Below are 18765 nucleotides of genomic sequence, written 5' to 3' on the forward strand. Positions count from 1 at the left end.
GCTGTGCCAGACCCTTTACTTACATGACCTTTTATAACCCAACCATGCTTCCAAGGAAGTCATGCTGTCCCACCCTAGGGAGAGTGAACTAAGGCTCAGAGAGGTTAAGTAACTTGACCAAGATCACACAGCTTTTAGGGTGTAAAGCTCGAATTCTCCAGTGATTTTCAAATTATCCCTGGCAATGGGACTCTTTTTTTCAAACAAAATCTCACTTAAATCATAAATAGCCCAGATAATCAAAAGTTGACTCTATATTTAAAAAGTATCTTTGAAGGGGAGCCACTTCAGCTAGACAGCCAGGTGATAGGGATTCTGGAATGAATGGAAGAGAAAATGCAGGTAAGAGATGGGATCCCACTCAGAGATGGTCCAGCAGGTCCGGGAACCAGCCTTTCAAAAGTTAACCTTTAATTAGCAATTCCTCAAATCTCATCGGCTAAACTATAGAGCTAAAGGATAAGACCCGTATAAACCTTTCTGGTGCCTACACTTAAATTTTAAAATGGCACTCTGCCTCTTTCCACAAACTGCTTTTTATATGTGCACCTCGACAGAAAAAAAAAAAAAAAAAAAAAAGGCTTTCTCCCACTCTGCAGGAATAATATCATGCTATAACGTGTGTCTGACATAGCACAAGGCAGCTTAGGGACCGTCACTCAATGTACTGCAGTTGTACAGAAAAATGGCTGACATTCTAAAAGAACTGCACTTGCAGGGAAGTTACTGGAGTCCCCAGCACAGTAATCCAGGGCTGACAGTTATTTCTCATTCATCTTCTGCACCAGACATAGTTATCCACCGGGAAGTCAACTTCCATGACTAGTTATAAAAAGTCCTCTCTGAACCGGAAAACGGCCCCACTTCTCTCCTCAAAGGTTATCTTCAGAAATGGTTCACGCAGAGGCACAGATTTGGAAAAAAAAAAATTGTTTTTTGGTTGGGAGCAAGCAAGAAGACGGATCATGAAATATAGCCAGCAGTATCTGGCACTACTTCTTAGGACACATCGCTGTGAAGGTCTTATGTAACTGATGGACACTTATGCCAGTGGATAAAACTTATGGATAAAACCAGTGGTAAGCTCACCTTCTAAGCATTCAAATAACAAAAGAAAGGTGCCAAAGGAGGTCTGGAGGATTCTCATTGACACAGGGGACCCTGGGCAGCAAGGTGCAAACTCCCAAAGGACTCAAAGTCCAGGAGAGTTTTTTTATTATATACTTGTCAATCATAACTTAAGAAAGTACTATGGACATAATAGCACTATTAAGTGCTTTGATAACTTCATACTATAAATAAGGTTATTCCTGAATCTTAAATAATCTTTTAATATGAAGAAAAATATTAAAAAATGAAAAGACTACATTAGAAGATTAGAGAAAATGTAAATGTAGTTAATCCCCTCTAATGTGACAATGCGCACACAAGGATGATTTTTCTTTTTGCACATTAGTTTCACGTACTACTGGTGACTTTCCACTGTGTCTTTTCCTGTAGGAAAATACAAGAACAAGGATGTGATGCTCCCTCAGGGTCCACTGTCACACACAGAATGGGCTAAGCTAAGCTCCCAAGTGGGGAGGCTAAAGGCAACCTCAAATAACAGGTGTCTTCTCTTCAATTTTAATGAGCTAAAATGCGATTGTAATAAGAGCCAGGGTAATCCTCTGAGTCTTCTGCTAGCTATCCAAGCAACTCTCTTTTAAATTATATACTTTCCTTATAGTGTCCTGGAAGAGAAAACAGCTTTAAAATGCCTGTCACATAGATAGCATATGACCTAGTAATGCTTTAAAATAAATAAGTCCTGGGGAATGTAATGTACAACATGGTGACTATAGTCAATAATACTGTATTGTATATTTGAAAGTAGCTGCGAGTAGATCTCAAAAATTCTCATCACAAGAAAAAAATTTGTAACTATGCGTTAATTTGATGGATGTTAATTTATAGACTTATTGTGGTAAGCATTTCACAATACATACATATATTAAATCATTATGTTGTATACCTGAAACTAATATATTATACATCAGTTATGTCTCAATTTTTAAGAAGTATATATGGGGACTTCCCTGGTAGTCCAGTGGTAAAGAATCCACCTTACAATGCAGGGGATGTGGATCTGATCCCTGGTCAGGGAACTAAGATCCCACATGCTGCGGGGCAGCTAAGCCTGTGTGCCACAACTGCTGAGATCACGCACCTCAACTAGAGAGCCTGCTTGCTGCAAACTACAGAGCCCACGCGCTCTGGAACCCACACTCCACAACTACAAAGCCCATGCGCCCTGGAGCCTGCATGCCACAACTAGAGAAGAGAAAAACCCGTGCACCACAACTAGAGAGAAGCCCGCACGCCGCAACTAGAGAGAAACCTGCGTGACGTGGCGAAAGATCCTGCATGCCATAACGAAGATCCCTCATGCTGCAACTAAGACCCGATGCAGCCAAAAGTAAATAAAATAAATAAATAATAAATAAATCTTTAAACAATAACTAAAATTTTAAAAGTAAATAAAAAATTTTAAAAAATTTTTAAATAAGTGTATATGCAAATGCTTTAAAAAGTTCAAAGACCTACCAAATTGGAAGGCAGCAGTGGAACTGATAGTAGGAATAGATGAGTAACCAGCATGATAATGAAAATGACCTTCAGATATGCTATTCTATCATGATTTTTTTGTGAAAGTATGATTCGTGCATTTATTCTGTTCTAATTTAGCATCAACAACTATGACATGGAATTCAAAAAAAGATTTTCAGCAATTTCTAATTCCATTTCACCCAAAAGTTTATAGGTTAAACTACATCACCGTTGCACTTGTAAGTTTAATTGGAGAAAGAAATTGAACTTAAATCTTCAGAAAGGGCTCAGTAAGGAGCAGGCAAACAAAGCTTTCTTGCTAATACCACGTACTTTTCATGAATTACATCACACCGTTGGCTTTTCTCCTACCTCCAGGGTTGCTACTTCTCTGTATGTTTCTCTAACCACCCTTAAACGTGGAAATCCCCAAAGCATGCTCCTAAGTCACCTTCTTTGTTTGGTCTCTATTCTCTCCATGACTTTATTACCAACTACAAGCTAAGGACTCTCAAATTTATGTCTCCATTCTAAATTTATCATCTGAGCTCCACACCCATCTGTCCAAAAGCCTACTTGCCCTTTCCGCTGGGATATCTCACCTGAAACTCAAATGTAACATGTCCAAAACTGAACTCATGAACGGAACTTAGGAAAAGTCTTCCTCACCTGTATGAATACTACCACCATCCATGCTAAAATCTTGGAGGATCTTGGACCACATTTTCCCACATGCTCTCAGTTACCAGTGTCTGCTGGTTCTGCCTTCAAAACCTGTCTTTACTCTGTCCACGTCTCTTGAACATCACTGCCACCACCCGATCGAAGGCCCTGTTATCTCTTCCTTTATGCATTCTTGCTTCTTCCAACTCCTTCACCAGGAAACTCCTAGAATGATACCTAAATGCAAATCAGTTCATGTCATTCCTCTTTTTTTCAAAGCCTGCTCTTTGGATCAAATATCAAACCCTTACCATTTCCCTCAGGGCACTGCATTATGGCTGGCCCAGCTTACAGCTTTTCCTTCCACCGTCTCTCCCCTGCTCACTTTGACCAATAACAGGGCTTGCTTTCTGTCCTTCAAAAACAACCCGACTCCTTCCTTCCTCAACCTCCCTGCTTGGGTTTTCCTTTCTGGCAAGCATCTTCTCCAGACAAGCTCCTCTCGTCTCTGGTCCCATCTTACAAGACATTTCTCAGGGGAGCCTTCATTGACCCTCTGACTCACAACCCTCTCTCCTAGCAACCTGTGTGTCTCCATGCCACGAATCACACTTATATTTTTTTAATATAAATTTATTTTATTTACTTATTTATTTTTGGCTGTGTTGGGTCTTCGTTGCTGCATGCGGGGTTCCTCTAGTTGAGGCGAGCAGGGGCTACTCTTCGTTGCGGTGCGTGGGCTTCTAATTGCAGTGGCTTCTCTTGTTGTGGAGCATGGGCTCAAGGCACACAGGCTTCAGTAGTTGTGGCACGTGGGCTCAGTAGTTGTGGCTCACGGGCTCTAGAGCACAGGCTCAGTAGTTGTGGCACACGTGCTTAGTTGCTCCGCGGCATGTGGGATCTTCCCGGACCAGGGCTTGAACCCATGTCCCCTGCATTGGCAGGCAGATTCTTAACCACTGCGCCACCAGGGAAGTCCCACACTTATTATTTATGACGTAATTTTTTGCCCCCGTTACTAGAGCATCAGCTCCATGTGCACCCTGTGAACACAGCTCGCTGCTCCCCCTGCACCACACGCAGTCAGTAAGCAGAACACAGCAGTTGCTCCATGAGCATCTCTCGACCAAATGAATGCTGATATTTAAGGAGGTCTTCTGGGCATGCTCCAAGTCATTAACCCTGACAGTCCTGGTTCTTATTAGGTAGCTAATCTCCAGCCAAATTTCACAATGTTTCTCTCCCTTAACCCACGTATGTCACCCCATTCTTCAAGAGCCAAGATCAGGAGGAGAAAGGCCTGGATTTTAATCCTGTATCTGCATCTAATACTTAGTAAGTGAACTTTAGCAAAAGCGGACTGCTTCTCCAGACTTCAGATTTCTTACTGTTGTACGAAAAAGTCTCCTCATGGCTCTCACACTCTGATCAGTGAATGCACAGTTTCCAATCCACAGCAAAATTTTGCTCACACCCAAAGTAAAACATCTCATTTGGAATTCTCTGGGTGATTCTTGCTTCAAAGTCTTTATCAGTGTCACTTTCATTTGATCACATCACTGCTGAGAATCCTGAACTGGAGTTCAGGCCCATCAGGTAGGGCCTACAGGTGATGAGGCAGAACACCTAGGCCCCCACTTGCTGCATATTCCCTTCTGAGACTAGTTAAGGACCACGAGGACTGGGCCCAGCAAAGCCCCCACTATAGGTTAGGATCCTGGCAGATGCCTCTTATTCTACCCAGAGTAAAGTCCAAAGTTCCCTCTTGGCCCCAAGGCCCTCTGTAAGCCCCTGCTCTGTTTTCATCACACTGGCCTCTTTGCTATTCAAACATTCCAAGCCAACTCCCACCTCTCCTGCTGCCTCCTCCGGCCTTTGCACTTCCTGCTCTCTGCCTGGCACTCTCCTCTCCCCCAGACCTTCCAATGAGTCCTTCCCTCCCTTTCATTCAGGTCTCGGCTCAAACATCAGACCTGATCACAGGGGCTTTCCGTGACTAGGCCACACTACCCCTGTCCCAGCGCTCTCCGTCCCTGAGCTGTGCTTCATTCTTCATATTACTTGTCACAAGAAAGTATACATGTATTGTCTGTCTCCTGAGGAACTTCATTTTGTTTCCTGTTATATATCCAGTGCCTAAATTAGTAGGTACTCAGAAAATATTTATTGAATGAGTGAATGAATAAAGCAATGAATAAGTGATGCTCTATTAGCAACCGAGAAGACAGCAGATCTAAAGCTGCAGGAGTATGTGACGGTCTGGAGGAGTGGTGCCCATGAGGACGTGGAGGGGGAGCTTAGGTCCCTAGACCCCAAGGCTGGTGAGCCAAGGGGGCAGGGTTCATGGGGTTGTGTGTTGGGGGAGGCAGGGGGATGTTGCCAGTCCCTGGGTCTCCTGCCAAATGAACACTGAGTCACTGGCAGCTGGGGAACCCCCAAGGTCATATCAGTAGAAACGAGAATCAGGACGCAGGTGGCCTTGTTACCGAAAGATGGATGGCACGTGCTGCCTTTTTTATCTTTGTCTTCTTTTTGTAATCTGTCTTTTAAAAAAAAAAAAAACCTAACCAAATTCCACATTGAAGGCTTCTGTGAAATAATGCACAGTTTCACTCACTACCATCTCCTTTCCCCAAGCTTAGACTCAGGGAGACCCAAAGATCATCTTTCAAAACTCTCACCCTTGCTCCAAGTATGTACCAGATTGCTCTCTGCACTGTGAGTTCCTCGCGAGAAGCCTGTTAACTTCCAGAACTGACCACAGTGGATGGCACTTGGCCCACTCTCCATAAATGTCTGATGACTCAATAAGTATATTTTGAACCCGGTCTCCCGGAAAACAATGAGCTTAACAAGCATCACTAATTATATGCTATTATCATCTATATTCCACTACACCGGTGTTGGCAGAAGAGTTCTGAATAGAGGTTGATTCAACGATTGGGAGACTCATAAAATAAATAAGGAATTTCCACATGTGTTAAATAGAGTGTGATAAAACCAACTGATGCTAATGAAAGCTTTATCTAACATGTGGACTTTCCAGAGACTTCCACTTATACTGCATATAAAGAAGATAATTATACCTGGGTATTAGATTTTTATTTTCAATATTTCAATTTTTAATTTTGACTATAATTGAAAATTATTATTAATATTCAGAGTACAGTTAACATTTTGTCTAAATTTTATCTAAATTTTTTTCTAAGAAATGATTTGGTCTTTTCATAAAAATACTGTCTTAAATGTGATTTTATATCGTAGGGTGATATTTTACTGACAGTATAGAAGATTCAACATAATTAATTCAGCAAACATTTACTGAATACATACAGTACACAAGTCACTATGCTAGGCACAGTTAAAAAAATATAAGCTTTACATAAAAACTTCACAGTGGACTGATTAAGCTGTTTATATTTTATGGACAGAACTATACTTATATTAATATAGAATATTTGTAGTCATATTAAAAACCCTTTGAAGGTGGATATACTATTTATGGGATGCCTTCAGCCACATAATGACGTAGGGCACATCTTGAGCAGAACTACACAGGGAGTTTTTAACGCAAACGTTGCTTTTGTTCCCAGCTCCAACACCATCATCACAATATTGCTTAGCATTCTAAACCTCAACCACTATTTTTAATAAATGACCTCAAACATCATGTTCCAGAAGAAACACCTTCTAATGGCTTCCCAGTGCCCTGAAAATAAAGCCTACTCCCCTCCCCAATATGCAAGGCTGGTCTTAGTTCAAATGACAAACCCAGAGAGGTCTTTCCTGACTTTCTGATCTACAGAACCCCAGGCACTCTGTTACATCAGGTTCCTTCCTTTTCTCATAGGACTTTCTACTTCCTGAAACTGACTTGTCTTCCTCATTTAGGATGTACACTCCACCGCAACCTTTCTTTTGATCTTTACCCTATCCCCAGCTCCCGGCACGTAACATTTATTGAATCAATTATTAGTGAATGAACTTCCTACAGAGCTTGCATTTACTACGTTATGCATGATGAACTTTTATATGTTTCATCAGAGAGCAAATAATAAATGTATAGGTAGGTCATACTTTCCTACCTGGTTTTCTACACTATCATGGTGTAAGGCACACCTCACATTTGACAAAATGGGTCATAAATATAATTCAACAGCAACTACTGAATGAATCTCAGTAAATAATGATTTGGTGAACAAATGAATGAAAATAATTTTGCTCAAAATTATTGACTGAGATCCACAGAAGAAAATGGAGTCATAACACTATAATAATATTCTCCAACTTTTAGAAGAAAACCAGAAGTATTTTTATTGTAGTTGTGAATTATTTCTGCAGCAAAAGAGCAGTTGTGGAAACATTGAAACAGGCACTCAAAAACCACCTCAAATTGACTGCTATGGTAAAGTTCAATAGTTCCTTTGTAGTCTCAGGCAATGTTTTGGGGCAATAAACACCCCACAGAGGTCTGAATAAACTCCAAGTTCCTCCTTCTTGTGGAATAAGGCAAGGTTTATCACTCTGAAAACCGGACACTTCGATATGGTTGGCTTGCCTTTGGGAGAGGGAGTAAAACCACAAGTTTCCAAATTCAGGATCTTTGTTTGGCTCATTTTGGGGGGATCAGTGACTAAGAGGGCAGAGGGCCTCGGGAAGGAGCTATCCCTCAGGTGTTCACATCCTACCTTAGGGCACAGCCGACCTCAAGTTCTACCCATCAGCACTAACTGCTCCTGGGTCGCCTGCTGAGAGCACAGCCCTGAACAAAACAGACCATGCTCCCTGGGTGACAGCCCCTTCAAACAGTGTAGGGACCACGAGCACAACAGTCCCAAATGTTCCACAATTCCAGGACGGCGAGGGCCTGACTGCCAAGCTACAGAGGCGGGGCTGGCAGAGCGTTTGCTCCAAAAAGTGGGGCCTTTGTCCAGCATCACCTTCACTCGCAGGTTCTCCACACTACGGTCTGAATTGTGCCCTCGCACGATGTGCCTGCCTGTCATTGGCTTTGAAAAGTCATTCATGGGCTTCCCTGGTGGCGCAGTGGTTGAGAATCTGCCTGCCAATGCAGGGGACACGGGTTCGAGCCCTGGTCTGGGAAGATCCCACATGCCGCGGAGCAACTAGGCCCCTGAGCCACAATTGCTGAGTTTGCGCGTCTGGAGCCTGTGCTCCGCAACAAGAGAGGCCGCGATATTGAGAGGCCCGCGCACCGCGATGAAGAGTGGCCCCCACTTGCCGCAACTAGAGAAAGCCCTCGCACAGAAATGAAGACCCAACACAGCCATAAATTAATTAATTAATTAATTAATTAAAAAAAAAAAAAAGTCATTCACAAGCTGATTTTCTCTCTGTCATGGGTCCCTATCTGAATATTCAGGACCACTTTGTGAGTAAATTTTTTTAAATCGAGCGGTTCATCACAACATTTGACGAACCTCCACTCTAAAAGAGAGGTTTTGGTACAAAGGAACAAAATCAGCAGTTGGCATAACTGTTACTCATTTTGAAATGGTAGCTTTTCTCATTTAAGAAAAAAATAAATAAACCCCTAGTGCAGGCACGGTGAGGGGGGATTCCCCTGCATTGTCAATCACAAGTTCACTTACTCTGAAAATCAGTTTGGCATTAAGTACCAAAGGTCTTAAAATATTTACACTCTTTGACCCAGGAATTACCTTTCCATGGATCTTGCTTAAAGAAGTAATCTGAAATATGAACAAAGATTTCATCAAAATGCCAGTTATAAGACCAGTTATTTGGAAACAGCCTAACGGTCCAATCTTAAGGGAATAGTTAATAAATTATGGTAAATCATACAATCAAATATTATACAACACTAATAACGCTTGCGGAGAAGCTGGAAAATATTTAGGACACAAGGTTAAGCAAACAGAGCACATTGTAATATGTTATTAACTATGGAAAAACTTCATTAAATATAAAGGGGAAGAAAAATGCCAAACTGTTATGGGTGCTTTTGGGGCATGGGATTATAGACAGATTTTCTCCCTGATTTTTTTTTATAGTTACTGTATTTTCCAAAGTTGTCATTAGAAGCATGTATTGCTTTTATTAGAAATAATAACACCCCTTCAGAAATGCTAAGTCTACTGTATCACAAATACTTGCACATGTATGTTCTCATACTCGCACTGAGCTGATCTGATATTTGCTTTGCCAAGTGAGCCAAAAATGCATGCCTCTTCTATACCAAGATCAGCTTAGAGAGAGGACTGAGAATCTTTGGATTCATACTGCATTTCAGCCCAAAGATGCTGATTCTCAAAACTGCAAACATACCTTAGCAGCTGCCAACCTATCAGCACCTCTGTGATTAGCTCACTGTCTGTAAAAGAGCCTACCCTTTCTCAGCATCACTTTCATCCCAGGAGCCCCTATTCTTCTTTACCTATTCTCATATCCCTACCAGCTTTATTTCAAGGCATCACAGTCACTGACTTGCGTGCAGTTCTCTCATTAGATTATGAGATTCTTGAGATCCTTGTCACCCTGACCTCCCCAGAATCTAACAGGGTACCTCGTAAACAGTGGGAACTTAATAAATGATATTAAATAAAATTTTACAAAATAGGAAGAAAATCACCTCAACAACTCCAAGAGAAGAATTCACTAACAGGATCATATTGTAATGGGAATCTTGGTTGGTGCATGAAATCAGATACACTTTGGAATATAATTTCCACTTTATGAAAGAGCACAGTAGACCTGACATTCGGGAGCTGGCCCTGGGGTTCTCCTGTTGGATGGAAATGATTTCACAGTGCATCCACACCAGACGAGGCCACTCTGTGACCGTGATGAATCAGGACAGGAACAAGACCACTGTGTAATCCTATCTGAACACAAACAAAAACACAAATATTATCCCAAAATGACCAATATCCTCCTAATCTGGCTAATGAGTATTTGCTGCATCTTTGCCAATTATAATGTCAGCCTCTCTAGTCTTGCTCCTTCTAGATAAGACTTATTAAGATACAAACTCATAGCATTATCCCCGCTTCAATGCAGAGCAAAGCCCTGCTTCTTTAAACCCTCTCCCAAATCACTTACAAGACCAAATCCTATAATCACGCATTTCTAACACCCTTTTACTGCGACACCCCATGTTTTCCTGTGGTGTACCTTTTCCCTCACTGTAACAAGTAGCAAACCCAACCTGTTCAGCTACACGTCATTTCCCAGTGGTCTCTGGCTCATTGAGAAGTTTAGTCATCCTACCTGGAATACGCTTGTCTCTTCTTTCTGCCCATACTTATCAGAACTCCCAGAAGCTTCCCCTGATCAGCCTTCCAGGTTTCAGATGGTTCCACTCCTTTTAGTTTCCATAACATTTATGTTCATCTGCTACTATTCAGTTTGTATTTCATAATACTGGCTAACACTGTGATCCTGATTACTCTCTGAAAGATCCTGCCAACTCTGAAATCATATTATTCCACTGTGCTGCTTTAAAAGTTTATGCATGGTTGTCTTACCTCCCCAAATAGGCTATGCATTCTCAAAACTATGTCTCAAATATTTCTTTTCACTTACCTTTTCATTCCCCTTCTTCTTATCATATGTATACACAGTTCACTGCACACAGCGAACATCTACATCCAGTCATAAATTTACACAGAGACCAATTTGACCTTGCATTTGTTGGGGAATGATATATCACTCATATTTCATCAGCAAATAGTTTCATTTAGAGCATCTTCAAGTATAGACCTTTATAGCTGGAGTGTATTCCACATACCTGCTACATTCAGTATGTGCTAATGCTCTTCCTCTCTCTCCAACTCTCTCCATGTATGTATCTATTTCTTATTTATCATATTTCTGGGAAATGTACCTTTGTGTATAAAGGTAAATTCAGGCCATGGCAGCTGGCAGAGGTCCCTTCTCTTCAACTGAAGTCAGTGACTAAAATTAAGCCCTCCGAACATCTGACTTGCTGACGTATCTATCCTGCATGATGATAGCGATCCTGCACTGAGGGGGAAAAACCTACCAGGTTATTAAGTTTTCTGCCAAAGCCGGATACAGTCCTGCTGGACAACGCTGTTCAGGTGACCTGCTCTCAGCTCACATTCACATGTCTAAACGTTCACTCACGATCTCCCTTCCCAACCATACATCCCTGTTGACTTCCCCACGTCTATGGACCAGACTTGAAATTGACCTTGCCCTGCCAGGACCAGGATGACTCCCTGAAGATCCAGGATGGGGTGGAGATACAGATATATCTTGGTTTCCATGACAGCTCCTTCATTTTCCAGTCTGGCTCCAGGAGCTCAGGCAAGTAATTTAACTTCTCTAAGCCTTCATTTCCTTGCTCAAAAAAAAAAAAAAAAAAAAAAGAGCCGAAATATATCTCCTCCCAGGAGTCTAATGAAGACTTGGTGAGATTATGTATCTAAGGCACATGGCAGATGCTCTACAAATGTTAGCTCTTTTTTCCCCTAAGAGTGCCTGACAACTAATAAAACTCCGTCTCCCTCTAAGGAGCTGCCCATGCCGTATTCTTATTGACTTACACCACGAAGGATATTTAACGCAGGGCAGATGGCAGAGTTCCTGTTCTCAGATTAACCATCAAGCTCTAGTTCTATTGATCTGCCCACCTATTCAACTTCCTGATGCTGCTTCCACTGACTTTCCTCCCTGTACCCAAACCCCAAACCAAGAGTCTACGCCTGTTCTATTCTTACTGTGGCACTCTTGTCCAGTTTGCCACTGAGCACGAATGCTCTACACCTTCACCCTGATAGCCTCTATTCCATCCCCTCTGTCTGACCTGGACTTCTGGCACACTGGTTGCCTACTGGGAGGCCCAATTTGGGGCCCATCCTTCAATTTAGCCTGATATACTAGATTCTGACCTTGACCTTGAGAGATGGTGTTGCATAGTTTAAGCACAGGCTTTTGTTTCAGACTGCCAGGGTTTGAATCCCAGGTCTACCACTTAATGACCACATAACCTTGAGCAACTTATTTACCTCCCTAACTTTCAGCTTTCTCACAGTAGAGGGCTTTTATGAGATGTCAATAACATAATGAATGTAAAGCATTTAACATGGGACTTGGCATACTAGGTAGGTCTTTAATTAATGTCAGTGCTACACATATAAAGGTTTCGCCCCTAGGACACGTGGTGGCCACAGGCCTCCTTTCAATACAGTCCAGTTGCTATGAATCTACCTACAACACACAGCCACTTCACCTACTGGCCCAGCCTACCTTCCTGGTTTGGTTCCCCTTGATCTGTTTCATCCTACCAATGTTTTTGTCAACACAGATGTTCCTTCATCCTCACCAGACCTTAATAATGTTGCTCACACATGCCAATATTCTAATTTGGGACCTATTACCTTAGGTCTCCTAAGTGATAACCCTAATCTGTGCCTGCTGCCTCCCCTCTACCCATTTCCCACAAACTCAATAAACTTGTATAAACAATAGTTCTGTGTTCATCACTTTACTTCCTTGTTCAAACTGTCACTGTGTCACTGGGTCTCTAATCTCATAATGCCCAAAGTAGGGGTCTCTAATCAAATGATCCCTAGAAGACCAGGGCTTCTGGAAATAAAATCCCTAGGCTGGAAATAAGGCACAGGGGTATTTGCTAAAAGCACATGGACATGGATAAATGGTGGGCTCCTCATTCAATAATATTCTGGGTCCTCTTAGCAAAGTCTAGACATGGAGGGAATTATTTCATCACCTAGCTTTGCCTTGGCTGGGAGGAAGGTCCCACTTCTGGAATTTGCATGGCCGTGGTCACCTGAGTTGCTTCCATGTGCAAACTTCACATCGTTGTGCAAGTGGCTGTCTCAAAATGGAGGGGGCGGGGACTTCCCTGGTGGCGCAGTGGTTGAGAATCCACCTGCCAATGCAGGGGACACGGGTTCGAGCCCTGGTCTGGGAAGATCCCACATGCCGCGGAGCGGCTGGGCCCGTGAACCACAACTACTGAGCCTGCGCATCTGGAGCCTTGCTCCGCAACAAGAGAGGCCGCGATAGTGAGAGGCCCGCGCACCGCGATGAAGAGTGGCCCCCGCTTGCCACAACTAGAGAAAGCCCTCGCACAGAAACGAAGACCCAACACAGTCATAAATAAAATAAATAAATAAATTTAAAAAAAAAAATGGAGGGGGCAATTCTCCGCAATAATAGACATGTTGTTTTTGATTGGCAGCCTCATTGTCTTGGGAGATCTATATGATCTTAACAGAACTGTCAATCATGGTGCCTCTACCGGTCCCCTTTTCCCCATCCCACCACTAGCATCACATATATACAGGGTTGGGCACATGATCCAGTCCAAGACTATCACAGTAGCACTCTCCGCTGGATACAGAGACTGATTCAATGACCTCCATAGCAGGGCCAACCATAGCCCTTTCAGGAGATTTCTATAAATGGGACCTGGAAGAGAGAAGACCTCTCTTTCCTATGGATCAAAAGCCCAAGGATGCAGGTTTGGAACTAACAGTGGTCACCTTCCTTAGCACGTAGAAAGAGGCCTCAGAATGAAGCTGATTCAGAAAGAAGAGAAGCTGAGTAATGGGGAGAGAGAGAAAGAACCTTAACAAAGTCATGTGAGGTTCTGGGTTCCAGCCATGACTAAAGCAAAGTCCACGTTTGGACTTACCAGTCACATGAGCCAATAAATCTACTTTTTCTGCCGAACGCAGTTAAATGTAGGTCCCTCGAGTGTATAACCAGATGAATCCTGATCAGCTCCCTTCCACAGGAACACAGGGTGAGGGGGAGGGGACTTGACCCCCTTTAGTGCACTTGACCCCCCTTTAGTGCTTGGAGCAGAGTGACAAGGGCACTGTAGGAAGGAATGCACAGATCCACATCTTCACACTTTGCTCACATTCCCATGAATTTTGTGTAATTTCACCTCTGGTGACAGTTCCCAAAGCACAGCTTGCTATTGGAACATATCCCATTAATTAACAGTACAATGGTCCAAGAATCCCCACCTTTATATGAGAATTTCCTTTTTCCAACTGCACTCAAAACTCTTGGAAAAGTCTTATCAATGACTGTAATAATCAAATCACCAGAGCTCCTGCTGGGGATGGGGAGGGAGATGAGATGAGGAGGAAGCCCAGAACAGGAGTAATCAAACTAAAGATTAACAATCAGAATTCCAGATGTGTCAGGTCTTGATCTCACAATTGGAGATTCTTATCTTCCAGAATGTAACCTAAATTTTTACTCAGAAATTTGAAACCCCACTAAAATCTGATGCCACCCTTATATCTCTCTCCCATTTACACAGGGTTTCCAAAGTGTGTTCTAGCTTTTCCTGTTTCCACAGAAAGGCAATGGAGTGTACTGGTGCAAACGTGCTTTGAGAAATTACTCCTGGTTTCACCACCTTTCTGCTTGAATAAACTCTTGTGGTTGTAATGAAAATCAATTGGCATTATGTGTGAAAATTCATCGAAAACCATCAAGTACTAAGTGAATGTTGCTATTTATTACTTTGTTATGTATTTTAAACTCATATAATCAACGATGGGCCAGATGCCCCAGGTCGGATCTCCTCGACCTTCTATTATCATGGTCATTATTCTTTCCCTGTGTCCAGCACAGCCTGTCTTCTCCAGCCTGTCTTCCCCCAACCCAAACTCTACTCACCACCCCACCACCACCCACACCTCATCCTGATTTCTCCTCATCAGGCAGCATTTTAAAAAGAGGTTGAAAAGATCACAGTCCAAAGTCCTTGGTCTGTCGATGAAAGCAGAGAGGCTCAGAAAAGCCTAGAAACATACCCAGGGCCACCTCATTAGTGTCTCAGCCAGGACAACAACTTGGGTTTTCCAACTCCCCATCCAGTGTCCTTGGAAATCCACCATCCTGCTCCCCAGTGTGAACCAGTCCCCTGATGCTCAAGGACTATTCCAGGTGCTCAGCAATCTATGCCACATTTTCCAGTCCCCTCCCCGCCAGCCTGTAAGCTCCCATAGGAGAGGCTACCTTGCTGTCCTTCAGCAAGCCTGGCACCATAACAAGGGTTCACCCATGTTTTCTGAATGCTTGGGCACATATCAGACCTTAGCAGACAAAACATATCTTAAGTCCTGAAATGAATACACTTGATAAAACTGCAAATCATATCTTCCGTCATAAAATGAGGGGTCCATCTCACTGCAGATTTGTTTTTTCCATCTCTACGCAAGTTCTTTTTGCAAATGTGTTCTGCTTGACCGAACTCCCCATGCAGTCTCCCATTTAGGGAGAGCAACACTAAATGAAATTTATTTTAAAACTGCCTCCTCTTTTAGACTGTACATTCTATTGATAAGTAATATGCATTACCATGAAGACTATTTCATCTTCTACTAATTTTGTTTAAGAGATGTAAAAAGTGACATCTGCTTTTATTTTGGTTCCTATCTATTTTCCTAAATTAAAAAGAATTTCTTTCCCTTTATGCTGAGAATTATCATGGGAATAAGAGAATTTAAACAAACCGTTCAAATCCACTCCCCCTGTATGTCAGTAGTTATCTTTCTCTGTCCAATGAGCTGCTGTCAAAATTCTGAAACTACAAAAGTCCAAGTATAGCAATCTAACTCTGGGAAGATTCAAAACCTTCACTAATAATTCCTCCAAGTTGGAATACAAGTGCAGCCATCATTCTTTACAATGATCGTTCCTGAAGAATCCATTCTGCTTATGGGTGCCTTTGGAATACTACATGTGTTTCTCTGGACCTGACTCAGAAGCAACAGGTAAATCTATGTGCCAGCTGCCTGGAAATTGCATACAGAAGCTCCCCACACAACTCTCTTTCACTGAAAGATTCCCCAGCCTAGGATACAAAGTTGATTATAACCAGGGTTACAAGTTATACCTAAGTCATCTCACAATTATGAGCTCTGTAGTAGGACTTCATTAGAGAAAATAATTCCTAACCCTTCAGTATATATATTTTGAGTAAAAAATACCTCATGACATTATTAAAGCATTTAACTATAGTTTCTACTTAATAGAAGCATTACTTTCTGTTAAGAAGAATGCCTATTCTTCACTTAAGCTGTTTGAAAAGCATGAAACTAAAGCAGATGCTTCTGTATGGGGAAAAAGTAGTGGAAAAATAAAGTAAGATTTGAGAAGTTTCAAAATTTAGCCTACTTTTTACAAAATGGTAATATATTCTAGTATCAGTAGCCAAATAACAAACTTGAAGGTCATTTTATAAGTGTTTCCATAATGCAAGACATGACAAACCAGCAAAGTAAATAGCTTTCATAGGAGTTGGTAATAATTTATTCATAAAGCACTACGGAAAGTGTATCTCAGAACTCGGTTTGACAGCAAAACCTAAGAGTTCAATATTCTTACCGACAAATAAGAATAGTTGTTGATTCTTGAAATGTTTTCTGTATATACAGTGGTCCACAACTACTTCTGAAGGTCTTTAGAAGAAAAATCCGGGTAAGAGACACTTTAGCCCAACATACTTAGTCCAACACCAGACTAAGGTGTACTTGGTCTGACTTCAATGAGTAAATTACATAAATGTGAAGCATCTGACTTTCTGGCATTACCAGTGCCTGAAACTGGCACTGAAATAGTGAACTGTTCTTATTACAAATATCCCCTCACACACACATACACATACTTCTCAGTCGAAATCTAGCGGCAGTAAATACACACAGAGAGCCTGTACCTACAAAATGTGAAATGTTGGCTTGGGCAATTAATTATAGCAAAAGAATGATTGATGGAGAAAATCTTTCAAACCCTCAGCCCTTTCTCTTAAGGACAGACTCCATAGGGAGAAGAATGGTGCTGAACTTGGCAAACAATTGCTTCGCGTCTCCATTTCGCCTACGAAAATACTACCACATACAGATATTGCTTTAGGAAACCCTGACCACACTTTGCTCTTGCCAAGGACTACTATAAATTACGCTGTGGACATCTTTACAGAGAATGCTGACTCTCTGGAACGGAGACAAAGGAGGGTGCAGCTTGGAGAAACCCAGCCAGGCGCTCCAAGGCTCCGGGTCCTGGGAGGCTGCCCCGCACGGCTGCTCTTGCGCTCTGAGGACTGGGGAGTCCGGAACTGACGGCGGGCTTGGTTTATTTCCCAAACTTCAGGAGACGGTGTTTACCCTAACTCCGGGGTCCCAAGCGGGGCGGGGGAGGGGGAATAAAGCAGCGCCCCGTTTCAGCTGCACCGACTGCCCACCCACCTCCCCACCGCCGGCAGCACCCTTCCCTTCCCCCTCACCTGTCCCGAGCTCGGGGCCTCGGGGGTCCGGTCGCCTGTCGCGGCTCTCACTCCCGGAGCTGGTGGGACCTCGGGCGCCTCCGGAGCCGAGCGAAGGAGGCGGCGGGGTCGGGGGCGTCAGCAGGAAGCTCGGCAGCCGCGGGCAGCCGCGCTCTCCCTCCCCATCCCGGCGGGGCTCGGGCAGCGGGCGCGGCGCTGCCACGGCAGGCGGATGAGTCAGGCGAGGGGGCGGGCGGCGAGGGGTGCGGGCCGGCGGAGGGGAGTGGCGGCGGCGGCGGCCTCTGGGCGGGGGGCGCGTCGCTGTGTGTGCCCGCCGTGGGTCGCCGGGACGCCGGCCGCAGCCGTAGGGCGCACGGAGTCCGAGCGCTCCCGCCCTCGGAGGTCACCCGGCGCGGTGAGCCGGCCAGGGGACAGGGAATCGCTGCTCAGTCGTCGCCGCCGCCGCGCAAGAAAGACAAAAGGGACCGGGGGCTGGGAAGGGAAAAGTTTTCCGCTCGGCTTCCGAAAGATGCCCACCGAACCTCACGCCCCAAGCGCCGAAGAGGAGGCTGGGGACGGGGTGCAGGGGGCCGGGCGGGCTACCAGGAGCGTGGCCACGCCGTCCACGACCCGTGGGAACGCCCCCGGCCCGGCCGCCCCCAGTCTCGCCGCCAGCCTCCTCCTCGAGGATGCAGACAAAATCCAATCCTCTCCCTCCAGGACCCCCAGCCCCCAAGACCCGTGCCGCGGCCGCAAAGTTGCACTTCCAGAACAGGGAATCACCGCAGACAAAAACCTATCTTTGAGAACAAAATACCCGCTTCCAGGAGCTCTTCTCCGGGATGGAAGGCCAGAGGGTGGAAACGGACACTCCCACCCTCGGGGCGAGCCTCTCGCTGGAACCCCCGGTCTCGGAGCCGGGGTCCCGCCAGCCCCCGGAGGAGTGGAGAAGACGCGGCTGATTCCCGGTTTTCCTGGAGCAGGCGCTGCAGGACCCTGGCTCCACGCCCCTCGGACTCTTTCTTATCAGACGCCGCCTGGGCGGGTCGGGGTCCCCCTGGCGGGCTGGGCGGGCGCTGCGCAAGCGGAGCCAAACCCCGCGCGGAGCGGACACCGCGAACGTCCGCTCTCTACACCGCTCTGGAGCGCCCACCAGATCTAGCCCGGAAAGGGGCTCCGGGAGAGCGGCTCGGGGGCGAGGGTCATGGGCAGGGAGGACGAGGGCGAACCGGATCGTTGAGGGCTTCGATGAGCAG

General features: G+C 44.4%; 1 protein-coding gene across 4 annotated transcripts in view; it reads right to left on the reverse strand.

Moving 5' to 3' along the window:
• TMEM200A (transmembrane protein 200A) overlaps positions 1-18505 on the reverse strand; it is a 71583-nt gene extending 53078 nt beyond the window's left edge. For 2 of the 4 annotated variants that reach the window (XM_068551540.1, XM_068551541.1), the window contains exon 1: positions 17531-18505. The gene's annotated coding sequence lies outside the window, so the exon portion shown is untranslated. Of the gene's footprint in view, positions 1-9862; positions 10110-17530 lie in introns of those variants that run through there. The other 2 variants (XM_068551539.1, XM_068551542.1) reach the window with 2 other exon arrangements.
• Positions 18506-18765: the final 260 nt, after the last annotated feature.

The sequence above is a fragment of the Eschrichtius robustus genome, chromosome 9 (assembly GCF_028021215.1).
Source record: "Eschrichtius robustus isolate mEscRob2 chromosome 9, mEscRob2.pri, whole genome shotgun sequence".
Taxonomy (NCBI): domain Eukaryota; kingdom Metazoa; phylum Chordata; class Mammalia; order Artiodactyla; family Eschrichtiidae; genus Eschrichtius; species Eschrichtius robustus.